This window comes from Camelus ferus, chromosome 8 (genome assembly GCF_009834535.1).
Source record: "Camelus ferus isolate YT-003-E chromosome 8, BCGSAC_Cfer_1.0, whole genome shotgun sequence".
Lineage (NCBI taxonomy): Eukaryota > Metazoa > Chordata > Mammalia > Artiodactyla > Camelidae > Camelus > Camelus ferus.
Genome location: NC_045703.1, coordinates 34,862,036 through 34,886,413, shown reverse-complemented (window position 1 = coordinate 34,886,413; position 24,378 = coordinate 34,862,036). Strand labels below are relative to the sequence as shown.

Below are 24,378 nucleotides of genomic sequence, written 5' to 3'. Positions count from 1 at the left end.
AATTTAATTCTTTAGCCTGATTGCTTCTTTCTGGGTTGTTCATGCACCATCAGGCATAGAACACAGAGCTGCTGTACTGAGTCAGATATAGTACGTTCTTTTGTCAGCTGAGCGAGAGGGTTTCATATGCTTCCCCCGGTGGCACTGGTAAATGGGGGCCTATCTCATCATCTTTTTGTAGGCTCTTATGGCTGACATTTGTAGATCTATTCAAATCCTTTTAGCAGTTATTTCAATCACTTCCTTACAAGGTCACGTATAGTTATTATTCTAAGTGTAAAGTAGGACTCTTATTTTTAGTTTAGTTTAACATCATTTAAACATCTCTTATGGGGAGGTAGGTTTGCTAGCTGTTGGTGATGGCAAGATGTAGAAAATGTCTTTGCATTTTGATGCAGTCTGGCAAGGAAGATAGACAATATATATAATATTTATATTATAACTAATATAAAGTTTATGATTTCAGTTGTATATTTATTGCAGTTGATGTGTTTGAGTTGCATTCTTAGGTAAAGATGTTTAGTAGACAGTTGCCTGGACTAGTCTGGAACTCAGAAGAAATTTTTGAGAAGCAGATGTAAATCCAAGAGTTGCCAGTATTTCTATGTGGGTGCCACTGGAAGCTGTAGATACTGGTGAGATTGTCCATAGAGAGTAGTGAAGTAAGAAGGGAGGACAGTGAAGAGCAGGACCTCGGCAAGTCAACAGTGAGGCCGGAGGAGTAAGAGCAGATGGAGGGACTGAAGTAGGACCGGGAGAGACTGGGGTCTTTCCTGTGTGTGACCAGAGACAGCTGATGACTGTTAGATTGCTTAGATAATGCCTCCCCTCTGGAGGGGATGAAAAATAGGGCTGAACAACGGTCATTCTGTGAATCTCTGAGCAGAAGTGGCTGGTAATACAGGAAGTTTCCATTTCTAGGAAAGTTCTACTGACACAAAGGTGAGCAAAATTCCCACTTTTTCACCTACCCCATGATTCAGCTTCACTTCCCATTTTCTTTGCTCTGTCTCACTACTTTTCTTACTGGTAGACAGTTTCCAGTTTCACCACACCCTTTTCGTGAGAGGCAATCAGAATAAACACAACTATTCAAATATGGATGAACCACAGCTTTATGTAAAGAAAGATCATATTTTCTGATTATTTCTTACACTAAAGATTATTGACCTCATCTACTGCAAAGGTATATTGTTCTTATTTTATAAGAATCTATCTTTCTGCAGTGATTCTTGGTTCCTTTACTGGGTTATAAAAAATAGCTCTCAACTGTTTATTTTATATGCCCTTTGCAGCCATGGATAGAAAACAAAAACAAGAAACTTTTCCTTCACTGTCTCTGTGGGCAAATTCTTCTATATCCTAAATTTCTCCTCTCTCACAGAGCTTCCCTCCATGATTTAGGATTGTAAACGTTCCTATTTATTCAGAAAATCACAGCAATATCCAGTGCATCTCATTTGTATTTTATATGACACATGGATAGAACCACCAACAGTTTGAATACAGATATATGAAATGAAAGTGACTTGATCATGCACTTGGTGATGTGAATTATACGTACAACATATTATGACAAGAGATGTGTTCCTATTAGCACACACTTTCTCTTGGTAGAGAATTAGAGTTCATTGTTTTCTTTGTGTCCCTGAACTGAATCTTTTTGACTTCAATTCCCAAAATGTTTGAATTAGTTTCCGTATTGACTAATGCTATGAAAGCTGTCTGCCATCTAAGTGAAATGAGCATTTTAATGTAAGGTAAATGTCATCGATCAGCATAAACTACTTCTCTTCTTCTTTGGGTGTTATTTTTGAGGCAAGAATAAACCACAAAATAATAAAATATCTGAGAAAAAAATGTAGCACTAGTTTCAGAAACAAGATTCCTTTCACAATATGAAAACATTTTTCCTTTGTGAGAACTATTGAATTTGTGTAGTTTTCTACAGAGTATATGTAGAACCTGTGATGTAAACCTTGAAACATGAGATTGGCCGATGCTCCTTCCTGTTTATTACCACTGAGCAAACTAACACAAATACCTGGCATCTTTGAGAGACCCATGTGCAGATTTATACCATAATTATTAAGAATTTTTTTACTGAGTTTTTCTATAATTATAGGTTCACATTTCTTCAAAAGTAAAGAAATTAGACTGTAACAAAAGAACAAGGACTGAACTATATTAAAAGTAGCTTTAATTTGTAAAATGTTGAAGCTTTCTATAACTTCAGATTCCTGGATGTTTTGAAAAATCTAGTATCTCAGATGTCTGTTTTTTTACTTTTATCCCTTTTTCAACCTTATTTCTACTTAAATATGCTGCTTATTGCTTAGCAACCTTGCTGGTACTGCCATGCGTCTTCTATAACTGAATAAATAGGCATGCAGTAAATAAATTTCTCGTAGGATCCTTCAGATCCTTCAGGAGCTGATCAAAATGCTGAAATTCTGTGAAAGCTAGGCAAGGAAAAGACTTTGGCTGCATTAAGAACGCATGAAGGCACCATCAATTTCAAACATGAGTTCAAACATATCATGCAAATCTCACTAGCAACAGTTGTGATCTGATATCTCATTTGGGTTTCACCCCCAAGTGCACTACTATTAACTATGAAGTAGTTCATTTGATTGTTACCATTGCTTCCTCTAATTGTGGACAAAAAGTTGTTCTTACTTGAACGTTTCTTTTAATATTATGATTCATCAGCCAGTTTTACTATCCTAAGTCAATTTTTAAATGCCTTTTTTTAAAACACAAATATATCTGTTGATTAAGACTACTTTACCTAAGTCTACACACCATCCTTCATGAATGGATAGGATCTGTGTTAGAAGTTCCTTTCACTTGCCATAAAAATTTATTGGCTAAATGTAATTAAACGTTTTAGGGCGATACAGTAATTTCCAATCCAGTGTTCCCCTGTCTTTGTGCACGACTTTATGGCCAGGTGTCATAAAGGGTTACTCAGGAAAAAGCAAAGTTCAGAAGCTGTAAAAAGAATATGTTTATTAGATTCCTTCATCTGAGTATCATTAAGAAGACTTTTCAGGGTCTCATTCACTGGTGCTCGATAAGCGTCACTGATGAATTGGGTGGTAATTCTGCCCCAGGGTCCAGTCCCATCACCTGTCGCAGGTTCAAGAGGATGGAACCGGCCACTCAATAAGGCCAGCAAACACCCTCAAGGTCCTAACTAAAATGTTGTTATTGATTCAGTAGGTGGCTCATCTTTCTACAGTTCAATATCTTTAACGAGCATTCTAGTCTAATATTTTTAGGTAACACTTCTTTTCTTTTCTTTTTTCTCTCAGGGTAAGAAGACAACTCGATTCCATTATAATTTACATGGCCATGGTGATATGATCCTGAAACAATTAGATGTAAAAGGAAATATTCTCACAGTTTAGGTATGTGCTGGCATGTTTGCTTGTTTGATTTCTTTCTCCTTTTATTCCCCAATGGTATGGTTCTAACTGGTATGATCCTTTTTATTCCCCATAGGGTTATTTGGTCTGATTGTTTTCTTTTTGATGCATTGACCATTTGATGGAATTCTTTTTCACTTTTGAACTTTGGCTGTGCTTGTGATCTGTAATACAAACGGATCCTAGAGAAGGAAGGAAATTTGGAAGTCACTTAGTCTGAAACCTCACTCCTAAATAAGAATTTCCTCTACAGCATTTAAAATGTTGTTTGTGTTCTATTGAACGCTTCTATTATGGTGGTTCTCATTTCTTCAGGGGACAGCCAATTTTATATTCATATTTTTTTCTTATTATGAGCCAGATTCACTCTCCTATACCTTTCTCTTACCCACATTCCACTGTTTTCAGTTTGGTGCTCTAACACCTGCAAAATATGTTTATTTCATCTCATATGACTGCTATTACAGATATTTGAAATTAGCTCTACTTAGACTCCTTTTTAGTTAAGACATTAGGTAATTCTTTCAACCATTATTCAATAGGAGAGCAAAATTTGCCACCCCAAAATGTCTTGTTAGCATACGGATTATTTCAAGCTGAAAACAATCAAGACCCCAAAGACTCAGAAAAACTTTGACCTTCCTTCTAACTGTCTGAAAGAATTTAGATAGAGAGCTTGTTTCTGGAATCACCATAGATATCTGCAAAGGACATGGGCTAGGTGTGGTGGGGAAACTCTGCAGGGTCTTAAGAGCAGGGTCTACTCTGTGTACCATTGTCTCTGCATGGTTCAGCAAACATTTGTTTACCAAATACTTGCTTTTCCATTTCCATGTTAATTGCCTTCCTCCCCTTTGAAGTCCCAAATGACTGCTCCCAACATCCTCCTTTGTCCTTAGCTGAAGACAGTATTTAAGGTGAGAGTTTCACCCATTTTGGTGAGTTACTCAGTTTCCCTGGGTCTCTCCCATGTATTCATGTTATTTAATTAACTTTGATTTTCTCCTGTTAATCTGTCTCATGTCAATTTAATTGTTAGACTAGCCAGAAGAACCTAGAAGGGTAGAGGAAAATTTCTTCTTCCCTGACACTTCTCATATTATAGTTTTCAACATTTAAGAATCCAGGTTATTTTCTAAGTGTTCATTGAGGTAGTTCTCATACTCATTAATCTCTTCCATAGATAGTTTTAGGACACTTATTTACTCTAACTCTTAGTAAAGTTCTCATGGACAGTTTCCACATTTTGTCTTTCTTGAAATACATTTGATCATTTAGCACAGATTGTGTCTTTTACACGTGAGTGTTTAAAATAAATACTTTTTTTTAAATGAAAGAATTAAAAGAATATTACTAAAATAGGATTGTTAATCTTCTGAATCAATGAATTGTCTGAAGCACCTAGTTGTTTTTATAGCTACTTAGTTATATCCTTATGGTATATTCATAGGGTTAGAGAGTTGGAAGGGAACTCTGAAATTTAATTAGTCCAGCCCTGCTGTCACTGGGGCCTGGTGTTCGCTGGATGCCTTATTTTCGTGGAAGGTAATTGAATCCCTGTGGGTTTCATAGGATCCGTCTCTTTATCCTGGCTTTACTGGGTATATAATTTCAGAGTAATAAAGATCAAATTATATTGAAGTTGTTAGGATTCTGTATCTCCTTACTAGCTTACTATTATTTTTATAGTTTGATGTGATTTATTTACTTGATCATGCTTAACTGTCCTGTTCTTTTTTCTGATGCAGAAACTGAAGTGTATACATGGCTAGATTAAGAACCCAAAGTCAGACAGCTATTAAGGGCAAAGCTGGATGCCCTGGATATGTTGTATCTTTGCATTTCCAGCACAACATAGTGCTTCTCTCTCAACATATGTTTGTTGTTTCATATACTAGTATCTCAATAAATATTTGTTGGAGGAATATATATATTTCTTTGCCTTTAAAACTAAAACAATTTGTATTTGTTTCATAGTTATTTATGTGTTGAGCCTAAAAGGCTAAAGTTTTACAAGGCTTGTAATAAAAAAAAAAAGTACTGGTTCTCTCATCCACCTTTTGCTATCACTAATTATGAGTTTCAGGGACAATTTTCAATATTTTTTTTCCTGCTGATTCTGGAATTTACCCCCAGCTGACTAAAAAACATACTTATTTGTATATTTAGGTTTTTGGTTTGACTTCTTATTATAGAAGGTAAGGATTTAGTTTCTTACCTCCCTCCTCCCACACACATGTATTCTCTCTATCCCTCTCTCATCCATCTAGTATACCTATATCACAACTTTTAGTAATTCATGTTTAGTGGTTACTTTATTATGACAATGTAAATTTTTTTCTTCTAGTTTTATTGAGATATAATTGACATACAGCACTGTATGAATTTAAGGTGTATAGCATAATAATTTGACTTACATACATCATAAAATGATGTATATAACATATAGCAGTGTTAATTGTATTTATCATGTTGTACATTATATCCCATGAAGACATTTATATTATGCTACTTTGTAATTTGCAGAGTTGTTGAGAAATGCTTTTCTTTTGATGTAAACTGATTGTTTTTCCTCTGAAAATATTTAGAAGCTTGTCTTTGTCCCCACTGTTCTGAACTTTTGTGATTATGCCCTTTGCTGTTGTCTCATTCCAATAGTCATGCTGGGAATTTGATAGATCTTTTGAATGTTTTGTTCTCAATTCAGTAAACTTTCTTAACATTTTTCTTTGGTAATTCCTTTGTTATGGTTTCTCTTATCTTTGTGTCTGAAACTCCTATTAATTGCATGTAAAATTTCTTAACTTAATTCTCTATTTTCTTTTTTTATATTTATCCTTTCTTTTCTTCTTTCTGAGAAATTTCTTGACTCTACATTCAAACTGTATTAGTGATTTTAAAAATTATTTTCTTTTTAATTTCCAAAGTTCTTTTGCATTTTTAAATGTTCTATTTTAATATTCTTCTGTTCTTATTTTATGAATGAAAAATATTTAATTATTTAATTATCTCTCTGTGGACATTCTTGTAATTTTAAAAATAGGTTTTTTTTTCCTCTTCCTTGCAATGTCTCTTATTCTTCAGGTTTTTTCCTATTTGGGTTTTTAAACTTGTCTCATTTAAAATGTTTCCCTAAATTGGTGATGATCTTGGCTGTTCGTTCATTTTCAAGATTATAGTGTTACATAGCTAATTTGTGTAATTATGTGGATAGGGCTTATCAGTTGGTAGACTTCATTGTAAGATGGATGGTCCAAATGGGCATTTTGTTGTGATTCCCTAAATAGTATTTGTGTGGCTTTTCTCTTGGATTGTTTCTTTCCTGGAGACAGTAATCCTTCAGTCATCTACTAGGCTAAATGAAGCATCTCACTGTTTGCCATCTCACTTTCCTTAAAGCCCCTGTTTTTTGGAGTGTCCTCAGTACAGATGAGTCTGGTAAGTCTAGTAATCCTTAGCACAAACTCTCTTCAATGGGAAACCCCAAGAAAGAGAAGCTGTCATGTAAATATGAAAGGTGGAGTATTCTAGGGGTCTAAGTGCTTCTAATTGTAGGCTTCCAACCAATTTAGTTTAAAGCCCATTCCTAGCCACTGTCAGAGATGACTGTTGCCTTTTACTTTAGTCCTTCTGGGGTTTTGGATTTCTGTGGTGTGAATCAACTAGCCAGGTCAGGAATGTGTTTGGTGAAAGAAAAAGGGGGAAGGGGGAGTTTGAAGACCATTCGAGGCCCAGAGAATAGTTTGTGCAGCATGTCAGCAAATATTCTTTTATATATATTTTATTCGCTTTGTAGTATTTTATTATAATAAACAATGATGTAATAAATATCTTTTTACATATAATATTGCATATTTAATTTTTTAAAAAAATTAGCATTAATTTCTAGAAGTGGAAAGTCTAGGTCAAATTCTGTGCAACATTTTAAGGCTTGAGATAATGGAATGGATGAATTTGAATATTCCTTCCTGCTAGAGGCCCTTTCCACTTCTCATCTTGAACCGTGGTCTGAATTCTTCAGAGAGGAGGAAGAAAGAAACGGCAAGTATAAACAGCTCAATTAATAAATACGTTAAAGGCGTCTTTTGGCAAATAATTTCTTGCTGCCTCCTTCCCTGGGTTCTTCCAGAGAAGCTTTCAGGCCAGGTAAGAACCAGTTCTACCAAGGAGTTTCATTAGGACTAACAGTATCATATATATGTATTTTTAAGTTGAAAAGGCTTATTTAAAAATTTTTGTCTCTTTTTGACTGACTTCTTTTGGGTAGTCCAGATGAACCAGCACAGAGCTTTTTTTCTTTAAAAGATATTTGCCAATTTCAACTGAAAGCAGATTATAGTTGTTTATTGCTGCAGTTGGTGTTCTCAAACCAACTTTTATGAAGTAAAATGTTCTTTGATTAGAATATGTTAAATTTAAAAACCATATCAAGAAAAGGTCATAGAGAGAGCACCAATGTTAATCTAAAAATAATCACAACCAAAAATCCCTAAAAGGACAGGCTTCAGAGAGCTTTCGGGCCAGTGAGTACTTGGGGGACTTGGGAAGGATGGTGCGCTTACAGGACAGGAGAGCTCCATGCTCCTTTCTGCATACCTTCTTACATCTGGCTATGATGAGTTGTATCCTTTTATAATAAACTGATATTCTAGTTGAAAAAAAAGTTTTAAGGATTAAATGAGACTGTTGTTCTTCATGAACCTTTCATTCCTGTTTGTGACTGTGGCCAGAAAATTTGAAGCTGAAGTAAAAATAAAGGGAGGATAGGGTGAGCATGCTTTACTGAAAATGAGTTTTCAATTTCATACATTTTCCCAAAGCTATGTCTTTAAGGTGGATGTCAGTTTACAAAAATAACAAAGTAATAGTCATAATCTCAGATATTAATCAACTATTTGCTTTCCCCTGTAAATGTTTTTTGGCACTCCCTTTTAAAAATCATTTCTCTATTTCTTTGAAACTATAAATATAATGGAAGTAAAAATACTTTTTAAAACTATATGAAGAAATTGTCCCTAATTCAAAGTGATTTTTGTAGGCATGGAAGCCTGGGCAGTTCTTGGCTGGGCCAGGTGCTCTTGGCACTTCTCTGTGGCTATCTGTTTCTACCGCTCAGCTCTGTAATAGACAGACTACCTGGAGCTTCTGCTCTGATTCAGAAATCACTTATTTTTGTGAAGGAGTATTTAAAAAACTCAACAGGGTGAAAGGGTTTAATTTAAACTTGTGATCAAAAAAAAGAAAGAAAGGGTGATGACTGGATCAGTAGAGTTAGAGGTACTTCATGTGTATGAAAATATTATAATTGAATTCCTTCGTGGGATGGAATTCTCAGAGACCTCTGGAATTTTACACCAAAGAAGATAATATGTAGTAGAAAAAATACAGTTTAATAAAGCAACAAGTGTGAGTTTAGTGTATGCTTTATCTTATCAAGAAGTAATGCAGCAGCTAAAGTGAAGCAATTACAATGGTGTTACTTGCTTAGGGTGAACCTGTTTAAAAGTTCATGTAAATAAAAGTTGGCATTCATAGTGCATAAGGAGAATGTTCCCTACAGCAACATAATACTCATATATAGAAAAAGTTCTTTTTAAAGTGACCTTCACTATTATAGAGTTTTCTGTATTTTTTCCCCATTTAATTTTCAATTGATTTTGACATTCAGGCTCTCAGGGACAGCTCTGGGTAGCCATCAAGCAGACAAATGCCTTCAATGATAACCAAATCTAAATAGAGACAAAAACAAGCCCTTCAATATCCTGATGGATTAATGCTTCTTGGAGATAGTTTCCTTCAATAATTGATTATTTGCTGTGGTTTGACTATGTGTGTTGGGGACAGCATGTCTGTTGCCATAACAAACTAATTGAGCAATTCAGTTGACATGGCTTCTGGTTCCTGCAGTGTGGCCAACTTCAGGCAAGACTGCTGAGCACAACTGTGCTCTTAAAACAATACATCTGGGAGACTTGAGACTTTTCCAATTCCCTTCACCTGTGACCCACTTTATGGATTTTAGACTTGTGTGAATCTGATCCCAGAAGGGACAGCTCACTTCAGTACCCTGTCCCATAGGAAAAAGGAGTAGACCATCCATTACCATCTCCTCTCATTCTTAGGTTAATGACTACATTAAATATTAAATGAGTTTCCGTCTCCAGAGTGCCCATGTAAGTGATTTTACATTAGCTCATCCACTTTTGGCACTGTCCTTTCTTTGATTTCTGATAAAGCATGTTGCTCTGTGTAACATAACTCAGAGGAAATCATGATTGATTTGACAACTGTTAATGTGATGCTTAATATTAACCTTCATCTTTAGATATGGAGAAAGATGGTGGAGGGGGAGAGGGAAAGGAAAGAGGAGTCAGGGAAAGAAATGTATCTTCGGCTTTTTTAAGGTGACAGGGATGAATGATCTCAATTACTACAAAAAAAGTTAACACTTTTCCGCCTTTTTTCTTCTTTGAGACATCTCAGCATCTCTGATTGTTCAGATACTAATTCTAACTCCTCCCTATCTCAACTTTGAGTTGCTGTACCAAGAGGGTAAAGATCATCTGGGGACACAAAAATCTTAGGAATAAAATCTGTGGGATTTGCTGCAGTTTTTCAAAAAGGGTTAGGGTTTCACCTTCAGCTACCTTCTGATTTAACATTTAAAGAGAAGAGGTGCTGTAGTAGAAGCTGCAAGGAGAGCAGAATTAAAACATAGTCTCTACTCACTGAGGTTATTATTGGAGTAGACAGACAGTCAAGACCCCCAGAAATTAGAGTGTGGAGGCAGGAGCATCAAGGAAGTTGGTTACCTGTGGGACTCGAGCTGGGAGAGCGTGAGGCATCTGTCAGCAGCTGTTTTCAGATGCTTCAACCAGTAAAGGAAAGGCATCCCTGAGGCTTTTCTTTCTAAGGCAAAGCTTATTCCTAAAAAAACAAAAACTCCAAAAAATCAAAACAGACAAACAAACAAACAAACAAAAAACCGCAAACCTCTTTTTTATGTGCAGGAGCGTATAGCTGCCAATGCCTCTTTTGGCTGTTCTGTTAGGAATGGGACTAGATTTGTGTATTTTTTCCTTTTCTTTCAGTAGACAGAGATGTGGAAATCCCTGGGTAATTGCAGAAGTTGGTGTGAGATCAGTCCTGCATATGGTGTCCATTCTCACTCCAAGTTGTCAGAAAGAGAGCAGCAGTGATTTGGGTCTGTTTATGACAGATTTGTCATGTCTCAGGGGCACTCTTATACACATTTTAACAGGATTAGGGGGAGGGAACACGGGTCTAGTAACGTTCCATGCCTGACTTTTATTTATTAAGGCTTACATATTGAATGAACCAGGCCTGGATGAAAACTTTTACTGCATTTGTATAAATTTTGCTCCCTAAAGAGCCAATATATGAACATGTTACTTAAGTGCTGAAAATACGTATTTGAGTAAAAGTTCTACAACAGGAAAAGAACTCTTAACTAGCTCAGCCTCCTCACTTAGCTCATGAGGAAACTGAGATCTTAACTGAGAAAGTGGTCGTCTAAGGCCTCACGCTGGTGGTATACAATTTAGGGAGACCCAGCCACAGGGCCTCATCTATGCATCTATGCTCCGAGATTAAAAACAGACGATTCGATACACATCAGGAAAGAGAAAAATGATTGAGAGCAGACTAGCCAGCTTCCCTCTTGTAAAGAAAAATGTTACAAATATTCTAGTAGAATGTATATGACCAGGTGACTTTTTAAAAAAGTATCTTATGAAAAATTTGTCATTTTCTGCACAGACGGTTGGTAAGATCAAGTAATAGGACTTAAAAAAAAATTATATAGCACAAAGATCTTCATCTGAAAATTTGCTCTTTTGACACATGCTGCTCTTTTGTCTTCTCAGCATGCATATTGACAAAACAAAGAAATAAGTAGTGAAATTCAAGTTTATGCAGATCAATTAATATGAATTGTACCTGCCAACTGACAGCCATGGGCAAGACTATATGATCATGGCCAACAACCTTAGGTCCCAAGTAGTGTCTGTGACCTGCAGTAGCTCAGAAGCCACTGCAAGCATCTAGCAGTGTGAAAATGTAGTTTTATGTCATTAGATCAGAATTTCTCAATTGATTACTGACACTTTGGGCCTGAGAATTATTTTCTGGTGCACTGTAGGTTGTTTAGCAGTATGCATCTCTCACCTCTACTCAGTAGATGTTGGTAGCACCTGCCTCCCCTCCCCCTCACATTATAACAACCAAATATGTCTCCAGACATTGTTCCCTGTAGATGGAGGAGGCGCAAAATATCAAGAGCCAAGAGATGCTGCATTAGATGACAAAGTCACTTCAGAATCAACCCACGTGACCAGTTTGTTCCTGACTACAGAAGCCTGCCTTTGTTTCTTGAGGAGGAGACAGCAGCACCATGAATGGGTGTGCATGCATGAATGCATGAAGAAAGGCAAGCTAAACGGCACTTTCTAAACCAATCATATGAAGAGTAGAGATGGATGAGACAAAGATCACTGGATCAATCAGGGTCTAGCTGGGAAAACAGAAATCACTGGGGAATAAATGCAGGGAATTGTTTACTCTGATGATGTTTTGAGCTGAGAGTTATATATGAAACTGCAGGGAAATGAGCAACAACAACCATTACCCTAAGCTGGAGAGACAAAGAAAGGGTATGCTGTTAACTGGTACTCGGGGACTGGGGTCACCCCAAAAGAGGCTGGGGCCAGTATGGGCCTCTCTGGTGGGAACTGGAACCATAATGGAGATATGAAGCTGCCCTTGGCAGACGGAGGAGGAGAAATACCCTGTTTCCTTCACCATCCAGTCTGTTGCCACTCCCTTTCCATTGCAAGAGCTAGTTTTCCACTCGCCATACCCATGGTATATAGAAGATGGTGAGAAAGTTGGAAATGGACCTAAAGGCAGGCAGACCCAGGGCTGGCACAAATAACTATGTTCTAACCTGTTCAAAAGCAGTAAGTGGCATATCCTATTTCCTGGAGAACTAAAACTGGGGGGGCATAAACATACCTTACTTTGACACACTTTCTACTTCTTCAGTGACTTTATTCCCTGCCACCGCACTAAGGAGGTACAAATCAAGTGCCAGGTAGGTGAGGGTGTCTATCTTGGGGTAATACCCAAGGAATTTTATACTGCTTTTGATATACAATCAAAAACCACAGTAGTGAGTAGCTCACTTTTATGGAATATTTATATGTGCCAGACTCTGTGTTAATGACATGTATAGGTTAATTGTAACTTTCTGAAAACATTTATGTTATGCAGACACTATTATTGCCCCTTTTCTAGAGACAAGAAAACCAAAATAGAGAGAACTTAAGCAAATTGCCCAAGGCTACATAACTTGTAAGTGGAGGAGTGTGATTTGAATTCAGGCCTGTGGTATTGCATACCTCAAAATCTTGGCCGCTCTGTTACACTGGCATGTTATAGGAATATGATGATGATAATAGCTAACATTTGTCAAGAAGCTACAGGGTGCCTGGCTATGATTTTAGTGTTTTTTAATTTATTACTGTTAACTTAGTGAAATCACACAATAGCCCACTTTACAGATGAAGATACTCGGGCACAGAGAGGTTAAGTAACTAGTTGAAGATCACAGAGCTACTAAGTGGCAGAGCAAATTTTTGAACCTCGGCAGTTTTGGTTTCAGACCTGTGCTTTTAACCACCAGAGTGATACACAGTTTTGTGGGTACGTGATTTATTTATCTGTTGTTTCATTTCAACCAGTTCCTTTCAATGCTAGGCACTTTCCTAAGCCTTGGAGCTGTAAAGCTGAATATGACATAGATGCGGAACTTATCATTTAGTGGAATGCTCAGAAACGTGTGGACAAATGATGGTGATTTCATATGACAGGTACTATCAGAGAAGTTCGTCCCAGGAGATATAGAGTAATAGAGGAAGATGGGAATTTCCTGTACGTGGGGTTGAAAATTGAAAATGGAACACAAACAAGAATTTCATAAGAGAGCTAACTCATAAGATGTATTTGCACTGCAGAAGTTGCATAAGTTGTGCAAAGAAAGTGACAGGAAAGAAAGTAGAAACTGAAAGAATAGTCATTTGGCTGGAGCATGGGGTTAAGGAGTGTTGGGCAAGGAGGTCAGAAAAGAAGACAAGATACAGACTAACGGAGGTCTTACATGATCCAGTGAGGAGCTGGGATATTTTCTTTTTGTCAGGTCTTTAAAATTTCTTAGAGCATGAGCTGCATTTATTTTATATTTCTATCTTCTACCAGTTATAAAATCACATTTTCTGGTGCCTTTGAGTGCACTGCATATTGTTGGCCAGAACTAATGAAATCTTTCTCTGACTGTGCTACACTGTAACTGCTTTGTGAGTGACACATATGTAAACTCAGAGCTCGGTCCAACTGGCACTTAGGAGGCTCTGATGACCTGAATTTGGAACAGGCCTTGACCTAAGGCTGTAAAAGCTGTTATGGAGAGATTGCTGTGAGGGAGCTGCTGAAATGTCACTCCAGACTCTCTCTCCGCTTCATTGCTATCCAGCTATTCCCCAAATGGCTTTCTTTGGTGGTTAGCTTCACACTGTGTTCAGACCCAATAGACAAAGTGGAAACCTGCAATTTGTGACTGCAATGCATCGTTGGAACTTTAGCCTAAAGATGTCACGGCTTCTATTCTTAGACTATGCATAACGTAGAGAGGTAATTAAATTCCCCCATCATGCATGCCATGCTTGGATCAGTATTTAAGGAGTAGCTGCCCTGGGCAACTTGGTCCCTGCTTTGTCCACTGGGCATTTGTGTGACTTCTCCGGTTTCCAAAGCCTTGTCAGGATGTGGATTGATGGGAGAGTGGGGGAGGTGACATCTGCTTGAATGTGATTTCCATGTGATGCCACTGGCTTACTTGTGACAAGTAGAGCAAGTTAATAAGCATTATTACTTCTTTCCCAAACTGTAGTTCTTTTGTTCCTTGGTTACTGATAAGACAGTGAATTAGAGGGAAACATTAATATTAGAACTTAGTAGACTGAAAACACCATCAGAAGACAGAAGAAGAACGTGGATTTAAGGGTCAGCTCTCCTGCTTTTCTGTTGTAAAACCATTGAGAAATCATTTAATCTGTAAGTTTTAGTTTTCGTCTCTGTAAAATAATTCCTATGTCATGTATTTGGTATGAGGAATACATGAAATAATGCATATGACAGTGATTTGTAAAGTGTGAAATACTATACATTTTAACATATTCTTGTTAAAGAATTGACGAAATAAATGGTCTGTTAGCCTCAAGTATTTTCATAACATTTGAGTTTAAGTATGAATATTGGGTATTAAATGCATATGTTAGCAGAGGGTTCTTTTACATGAGAAAACTTTTTCTAAGAGCCCACTGTTTGTTCCTCATTTTGTGACCATGGTCCAGAGTTGACAGATCTTAGAATAAAAATTGTTACTGAGCCACAGTAGTCTCATTCTGGCTGACAAATGACATGGGAGCACCTGGACCCCTCTGGCTTAGGTCTGCATCTGAAAACGGGGCGTGGTAATACCTACCGCAGAAGGGGGTTTTTAAGACTAAATGAATGAATTCTTGGGAAATACTTAGCATAATGTGAAACAGAGTATTTTCAATGAACATTAGCACCTGTATTTATTATCATTATTATGATACCCACAATCTGTGGGCCCTTGTGAGGACTGTTTAATTTCTTTCTGGGCACGGTGGAGAACCACTGTGAGATTTTAAGCTACTTTTGAGTCATTAGTTCGTATCTTGAAAATCACTCTCATTTTGCACAACTCAAGGTAATGTCGGAGTACCATGTCTCAAATAGCTCCTATACTCTGTTTTCTGTAGGAAAAAAATATGACCTTGTGAATCCAGTATAAAAAGTAACTTTAACCAAGATAGTTCATGTATCAAATAACTATTGGGAGTTGGCAATTTTAAGGAATCCTATGAGGAATTTTTAGAAAGTGTTCATAATTGTTTTGATGAATAACCCTCTGCTAACTTATTTGAGCATGTTTAGCTTTTTATTGTGCAATTGATCCATATTTAACACAGAAAAATTAGAAAGGAAAACTAGCAAAGAAAAGGAAATATAAAATTTCCTAGTGCCTCACTAGCCAGAGAGAATCATTGTTAATATATAGGCATATACTTTTTTTCATTAAAATTTTAAAAATTGCACTTAACTTGAATTGGGTGTATGTCTTTAGCATTGAACTCTGACAAGATAAAAGGCCTATCATAAGAACTTTACTTCAAATTCAAAAGAAATAAAATTTAAAAATCCTAATCCTACCCAGAATCCCGTTTGTGGTTCTGTTTAAATATGTAATTCAGATGAAAAATATAGGAAATTTCTTATAGATTGCCTTCCCAAACTGGAATAACAAACTTTTCTTTATATTTTACCTTCTTTGCTCCACAAGCAATAAATCACAAATTGTCACCTCTGTATGTAGTGCTTTGTAGCTAAATTATCCTGAAATGTCCAAAGGGAGAGCCATTCAAAGAATGATTTAAAAGGGGAGAGTACATCTGAGTCAAATACATTTCATAAAGTGATTCACAGAATATGTCTTTTGTGAATTCTTGAATGTCACTCTGAATATATCTTGTCTCCATCTTCTTTGTTGGTTTTATCTCTGCGCTCCTAAAAATCCCTGGCAATTTGTAGTGACATACCTGTTCTCATAACTTACTGTGTACTCTTTGTTTGTTACAATAGACATTGGAAGAAAATGGGCTAGAATATTCTAACGGAATGTTTGGAAAAATACATTTTAGAAGTGTGGATACATTACTTGTTTAAGGGCAGCCACAGACAGTTTTGTACTTATCTTAATTTGTGGATACACAGACGGGCTAAAAAGTCACAAAGCTATGCTGTCTAAGTAACTGAGTGGTGCTGTTCTCTTCCCTTGACTGTAAAAACTACTCAAAAGTAAATCAAACTTACTTTAATCACCTGGACATGAACAATTTTTGCAGTATCATCATAAGAGATGGTTGGTTATATATACAGAGCAGGTCTACTGTGAAAAGTTAGAGGGGGAGAAGTGGAACACAACTAATTTTTTCAGAATAAATTTCCATTTATTTATTTAAGACTACTTCTTCAGTTGAATTTAATCCCAGGAAGAAATAAGTAGGATGTCTTTTCTCCTATTTACCCTTTGCATGCGACCACAGGATCATAGAAGTGGGGATATTAACCACCTGTCATCCCAGTTTAACCCTTATCAAAGAATGATAGAGGATGACACGGTGAAACTCGCCTCACTTAAATGGTCAGCAGCAGCGCAGTAGCTTGCTCAGCGTGTCGTGTCAAAGAAAAATTGCACCGGACAAGTTAAACACAGAAGGAAGACTTTATTCAAGACTATTGCAAAAGGGGTCAAAACTATTGAAATAGGGGAGAGAGACTACATTCAAGTCCAACAAAAGGCAGAGTTTTTAAGCACCAGTCTAAGCTAATGGAAAAGACCTGGAGGATGTTAGGGGGAGGCTGTCAATGTGATTAGGATAGCTGTCTTTGATAATTGGTACTTATCTAAGTTAGGCTCCTGTCCTCCCACAGGGACTAGGAGATAGGGGTGCTATCTTCCTAGATGATTATATTTCAAAGGGATGGCTCCCAGGCACTTGAGGTCCTGGCTTATAAAACTGACAAGAGGCTGAAGATTTCATCTCAAAGGGGCAGAGAAAGAATTTAAATTGCAAACTTTCCAAAGTAAATGATCCAAAGAAAGTGGGGTTAGGTTTCGATAGTCAAGGTGGAAACTGTTTAAAGTTTAGTCAAGCTGAGGGGACTGCTAAGGTAGTCTGAGTCAGTCACAAGAGTCAGATCTTTAGGAAGGCTGTCCTGTGGTCAAGAGTCTTTGTGTCCATCTTCCCAGCTCTTGATGGATTCCATTAATAGGCATGAGATGAAGTAGGTGTGGATTTTCCAGAGGGGATGAATTGTATGTCTGGGATCTGTGTGAATATACATATATAAAATGTACATATTGATGCAAAATAATATATATGTATCTCTCTACTTCTTTATCTATCTATCTTTGAGGAGAATGCCTGGAGGGCCTTCTGCCCTGTTGGAACAACAACTCCTGTATAAATTAAATGCCAATCCTTCTCTGAAACACATTACTTTAGTGTTGAAAGACTTCATTTAATCTCTTCTCTTTTATTATAATTATTGCAGAATCTGATTTTTTAAACTTTTAGAATGATCAGAGTTCTTGTTACTATTCACAGTAACCATGTTAAATACTAATTTTTATTGAACACAAATACTTAATTTTCAAGAAGAAGGTGGTGTGCCATATAGACTATTTATCGAATAACATGATACAAGGCTTGGAAAGCACATTTGAGAAGAGGAAATGATGAAGCTTTGTGAGCATATAGAAGTAGTAATGCTTAATTTTGACTGTGGCTGAAGAGAGAGGTTTCATGGGAAGGGTAGCATTTAGTTGGATCTTGAAGAATGACAAGATTTTGATAGCATGAAAGAGAGAAAAGGGAAGCCCAGATCATGGTGCCTATAGGCAAGAATAAAAGGTGTGAACTTGTGTAGGGTGTTCATGGAGCAGAGGGTAGGTGGCTTAGGACCGGATTTGGAACTTATGCCTTTCAGAACCAGGTCATTAAACAGCTTTCTGTGCTCTGCTGAGGAATTTTGATTTAATTTTTTAGAGAGTAAGAAAGATTAAACATTTTTGAAAATCAAAATGATAGCAAATCTATTTTAAGTAAGTGATGACTGGACTTGTGGATTCCTAGAAAGTGAGTGGGGAGTTTAGAGGTAGTGAGAACAGAGAGGGAGCTATGAGTGTCTTCACTGTAAGAGGTGTGGTCTGACCCAGGGCAAGGACATCTTTTTATAGTCAGTAAATATTGGCTGAATGTAGGACTGCATGAAAAATTAAATTAAGTATAGGAGAGAAATAAAAGGGAGAAATGGGGGAAAATGACTGAGGTTTTTTTAAACTAGAATTATTGAGAGGGTGGTGGTGCAATCATTACACAAATTTATCCAAGGGTTTATAACATATTATGCTATGGGAGCTTGGAGGAAGTAGCAACTCCCTCTGTCTGGGAGAATCAAGGAGGATTCAGTAAGGAGGTAATTGATTTAGAGAAGGAGGGCACATGTGGCCAAGGCAAATGAACAAGCAGGCACAGAGACCATATAGCAGGATGGGAGGCCAGGTGACAGGAGCACAGGCTAGTGGTCAGGAGTGCCAGAGATGCACAGGAGCCAGAGCTGTATTTCCACGCAAAGGAGTTTTGTTTGTATCCTTTAACAATTTGTTGTTATTATTATTGTCATTACTATTTACTATTTGCTTAGTTGAATTCAGCCTATGAATTTATTAAATATCCTTCATAAAATGGCATAGTGGGTAAGAGAAAATCCCTAAACAGCCGTGTTAGCACACAATAATCAACACTGCTACCCACTCTGCTACCCTGTAACTCTAGTTGACAATAAAGTAATTGCCTCTTTTTGTAGGCATCACTGTGCATAGTTTTCTTTACAGAATTGTAAGGTTCTCTCTCAATCATTTACAAACCTCAAGAAGCTGTCTCATTTGACATATGAATAATAACATCTTTTACTAATTTAGTTTTCCTAAATTATTTTCTTCCACCCTCTTTCTAGAAATAAATGTGATGACTCAGAAGACATCTTTGCAAAATTACAGTAATGATGTTATTGTCATATTTCTAGTATTATCTGTATAAGAAATTAGCAAACTGATATGCCTGATCTCTGTAGGTCCTCTTGGCATTGGACAAACATCTTATACTATAAACTTAGAAGGAAACAGGTAGGAAATTTTACCCCAAAGGAGCACTTAGAAATTAATTTTGGGAGGGGTCTTCAAATGAATAGATAATTTTGTAGCTTTAGGTAAAATTCCTTGAAGAGCAAAACAGTGGGCAATCCATTGCTAAGCTGTTACATCAGATAGATTTATATTCTATCAGTTCAGAGCTTGACATGTATCCTTTGTAGGGTGATCTCCTCATATTCATTTTATTTTTAAGAAAAATAGAGAAATTATCTAAATTTGGCGTTATACCTGACATGTTATTTTGGACCAATGTATATATAAAGCACAAAGACAGAGCACACGAACCAGAGGAAACCCCCATGGATAGGGAGCTTGTATTCATTCCGGGCCATATCTTGGCTCCCTGTCAGGAGTCTTATGAGCACATGGACCCTGGTGAGAAAGGGCTCCTATAGCTTCCACATGTTGGTTTGCATCTATAAATAAATCTTAACATGAATTCTCTCAACTTGAGAGCATTTTAACTAATAAATATTCTTTAATAATCTGTTCTTAAATCTAATTTTCAATCCAGGATTTACTCATTGGAGAACACGGAGACATTTTGTCCTCTTCAGTTGCTTTATAATGTTACACACTACCTAGCTTGTCGGTGTGATTGATTCCTAAGCCTTCCTCCCATTACATAGCTCTCTTCTTTGGTGTCCCAGATCTTCAAGATGATTTTGATGATTTTCACTCCCCTGCAGTCTTACTCTTTATAACCATTGGTTTTTATAATTCTTTGTTATGGACTGACTCATTAAATTCACTCTTTCAACAGATGGCTGGTATATAAAACTCATAAATTCTGTCCCCTAAGAAGAACTGGTCCAGACAAATTAGTTCTTTTCAGTGCTAGTAATGTTAGAAAATCAGTAATTATGGAATGATTTAACCCTGAGTCACCAAAGGCAAATTATTGGATTTAACTGGATGCTAAAGCATTCTGGAACTTGCCTTCTAATGACTAAGACCTTTCCTAGAATAGGAGATTTAAAATAATTGGTTTATTATTTTACTAAAGTCATGACTTTTAGAGAATGACTTTTATTATTACATCCAAGACTTCTAGTTGCTTCTGTCTTTTATGCAAATCCATTCTCTCAGGAAACAAACATGGGCAAACTCTTCTGTTTTAGATACCGGAGGGATAAATTTTAAACTCTGGGCCATATAAGATGAAACTTTTTCTAGATTTTAATCTTGCTTCATACCAGGTAGGCATACTCACACAGATGGAGAGATAGATATCTGTATTCTTAACACACATATGAACACTTTTAAGGTAGCTTGGCTTAGTTTTTTCCTTTATATTTTTATAAGAAATGTTCTGTGTTCTTTTGGAACACTCAGACTTTATAAACCTCCACTGAAGTAAAAGATTCAATATTAATCCACCTTTTAATGGCTGTATTTTCTTGGTAAAGTGTTTTGTTCTTTTGTCACTAGTCCAGTCACTGAAAACATCCAGTCATTCACTCTAGTTTATGTAGATTTGATTTCAGGGTATATGTGGATATGTGCTTATTCTCTGAGAATGTGTGCAGACTTCTGTATAAAGTATGCATAAGTGACATTATTATCTATAGGTCAATAATATGACTTTAAAACATTTGTAAGAATTTTTAAAACATTGTCACTCTCGCATGCTTGTTCTTTCATAGCAGTTAGCAATAAAATCCTAGAAAAACAGAGAAGATGTATTTTGGAATTCAGCAAGGAAAGGAAGGCTTGGAAGCCAGTGTCCCTCTTCCCAGACAGTCTGTGAGTGGGACAGAGAAAAAACTCTGCTGGTGTATTTGGTATAAGAAGCTTTCAAAGGTAAAATAAAGCAGTTGTATTTTTAAGCCTGCTAAATGGATAGAGGGGTGAGAACTGGGAGCTAGTGTGAACATGAGTGATAGAGGTCCAGAGTTGTTCTCAGCCTGGACATTCCATGACAGAAGACAAGACACCAAATTTTTCTGTGCTTTAGGGAGACCCACAAGCATCAAACTGGTATCATCATACATAAGTGGAACAAAGCAAAGCAAGTCTATGTGCAAAAGGGAACTAAACATCTATCTAGGCAGGTAGAGCTGTCTATTTGTAGGAGGCAGGGTTGAGCTTGCATGGGGCTGAACAGCAGACCCTAGGGCAGAATTTGGATAGAGGGTGCTGGGGTAAGCACCATCATTACGAGCAAGTCAAAATCGCTTAAGATACAAAGAAGGTCACCATGACAAGTTCAGAGATACAAGTGATAAAATAGGGTTTAGTCCCTAAACTTGGCTTATGAGGGTTCACTCCTCAGAGACAGGGCAGAAGTACAGTTGTAAGAGCTAGTTTGTGAGGGTTATCAGAGAACTAAACTAGCTCTAGGTAGAATTGAAACTGAATTCCTGATTTTTTCACATTCTCATACAAAGATATTTCTTAATTTCAAAAGCTTAAAAGTATGCGTAGGGGCTAATGATGAATGTAAACTAGGAATTATGAAAGCATAATCTTGATGACTGAATTATTTCTTTAGACTTAATGGGTGTTGATTGATTTTTCTCATCCTAGAATTCCACATGGAAGTTTTTTCCCCTATGAAGTGTTTTGTCCAGCCCCACCCTGCCCTCTGCCTCAACTTCCACCAGGCAGAGCGAGAGGCCCCTCCTCTGTTTTTCTTTTCTACTTTCACGAGATCTCCTGCCTTATAGAACTTTTGAATACTTCACTTTCTAAAGCATATCCTGTGAATCTGGTATATTAATAGGTATTATGCAAAGAAAACGTTTCATCACATGAGCCTGGGAGTTTCTGAGTTAAATGTATTTCCTTGCTGCATGTTGTTTCAGAGACTGTAATTGGCTCTTGTCATTGTGGATCTCAAAGATAGAGCATTGATCATTTCCCACTTTCATTCTCAGGCTGTGGGCCACTTTTTTGGGAGGTAGTGTCTCAGAGGCTGGTGTTTTCTAAAACATGTTAGAAAATGCTCCATGTTCAAGGCATTGATCTTCTTTTCTTTCCCTTTCTAGTTTATGTGAGTTTTTTTTTTTTTTTTTTGAAGACTGGGATTATATCTTGTTCATTTTGTTTTCCAAAGCTGAGTATAAGTGCTTAAATGTAGGACTCAGTGTTTTTTTTTTCTGGTTTTATAAAAGTTACGGTAAAATATGCAGACATTAAATTTACCATCTTAACCATTTTCAGTGTACAGTTTTAGTGGTATGAAATGCATTAATAATTTTCTACCATCACCACCATCCATCTTCATAACTCTATCATCTTGTAAAACTGAGACTCTATACTCATTAAAAACTAACTCCCCATCCTTCTCTCTCCTCGGCCCCTGGCAATCACCATTTACTTTCTGTCTCTGTGGTTTTGACTGCTTCTAGATACCTCATATAAGTAGAACCATATGTATTTGTTGTTTTCTTTTTATTGGCTTATTACACTTAGCATAATATGGACTTATTATTTGTTGAGTGAATTATTGAAAAATAAGTTAAAGTGAAAAAAGCTACTTCAGAGGATCTTTGGAGACCAAAATATTGACACCCTAATTTGAATGATATGTATTTATTTTTATATAAAGTGTAATTACTTTCATATTCTTTCATTTATGGACTCAATAAAGCCCCTCATATGTTCCATGTGTCTTGGTCAACCCTGAACTTTAATGATGACTGAGACAAAGCATCTGTCTGTGAGGGAGAGTTTATTACATTTTCAGAAAAGATAACCTTCTGAGAAAAATTAGTAACCCATAATAATGTTTAGGCATCAAATTTTACCAGTTTACAAGACTTGGTCTTTCAATCTCATATTTTTCATGAGGAATAAGAAGATTTTAAGTATATCACTCTTCTGGTTGAACATTATTATACCATTTTATCTTTCTGCGAAGTCAATTAAGAACAAGGAGAGAATTTTTCTGTATTTATTGATCTAGTATGTACTGCTGATTCCACAAAATAAAAGCGTAAATGCTCCAACACCTATGATCTTTTTATAGAAAAAATTATAACTTTATTTCAACTCCTATCCTCAATTACTGATACAATTTATATGAGTAGGAATGGTCTTCAATTTTAAGCAGAGTAGAAGATGACTTTGTCCCAGTTTGTCCTGTTTTAAATACTTGGCTAAATAACTTTGTTGAGTTTTAGATGAATTGGATCCATGCCTTTCTGCTAGAGCAAATTGGGAAAGAATTAGTTTACTTTATAATGATGATATTATATGTGGTTATTCAACAAATATTTATTGAGGGAGTAGTATTCTCAGATACTGCACTAGGCAGAAAGACTCAAAGTTAAAAAGATATAACCTTCGAGGACCTCATATTCCATTGGGAGAAACCAACCAGTAAAATAAAATGGCAGTACTTAACCTACAAAGCAATAAAAAAGGTATGTGGATAGTGCGGTGGAAGTACCAAGGGGGAATAATTAAGACTTTGTAAGAAAGAGGACAGTATTCATAGAGTAGTTAACATTTGAGTTTTTAAATTAAAAGTAGAAATTTTCAAGAAAAAGTAAAAGAAAGGATGTTTAAAATAGAGGGAATTGAATATGACTGGAACCTGAGTTGCATGACGGGGAATGCTGCATCATGAGATTGAAGAGACATGTTAGAAGCTGATTTTGAAAATACTTATCAGCATGATAACAATGTTTTGGATAAGGTAGCAAGAAGTCATAAAAGGAAGATATGCAGGGAATTGACAAGACACTATTTGTGTTTAGAAAGATGTCTGATGGTTGAATGAAAAATAACAATATGGTTGCAGTAGTTCTGGCAAGAGATGATAGAGATCTGTGTCAAGGCTATGCAAATGAAAAGGGACAACAGGGAATTTTGAACAAGGAATTGATGGCTACTTGTGTGTGGTGGTTGTGGAAGAAATAATGATAATTATAATAATAATAACCCTCAAATATTTTTACTTTAGACAAACACAGTAACATTAATCCACATTATGAGTGCAGTTATGAGAAAGAAGAGCAGAGTTCTTTTTTTCGTGGCTTTTGTTGGTAATTGATTTTGGAAGTGGTGAAGTAGATGAGGTTTGTGTTGGTCAAGTAAAGCATATAAAATAAGGCAGAG

At 36.5% G+C, this 24,378-nt stretch overlaps 1 long non-coding RNA gene across 1 annotated transcript in view; it reads left to right on the top strand.

Moving 5' to 3' along the window:
- Positions 1-24,378, top strand: part of LOC116665349 — a 197,887-nt gene that overhangs the window by 20,130 nt on the left and 153,379 nt on the right. The window contains exon 2 of the long non-coding RNA XR_004321924.1: positions 3,318-3,413. This is a non-coding gene — a long non-coding RNA (uncharacterized LOC116665349). The remainder of the gene's footprint in view (positions 1-3,317; positions 3,414-24,378) is intronic.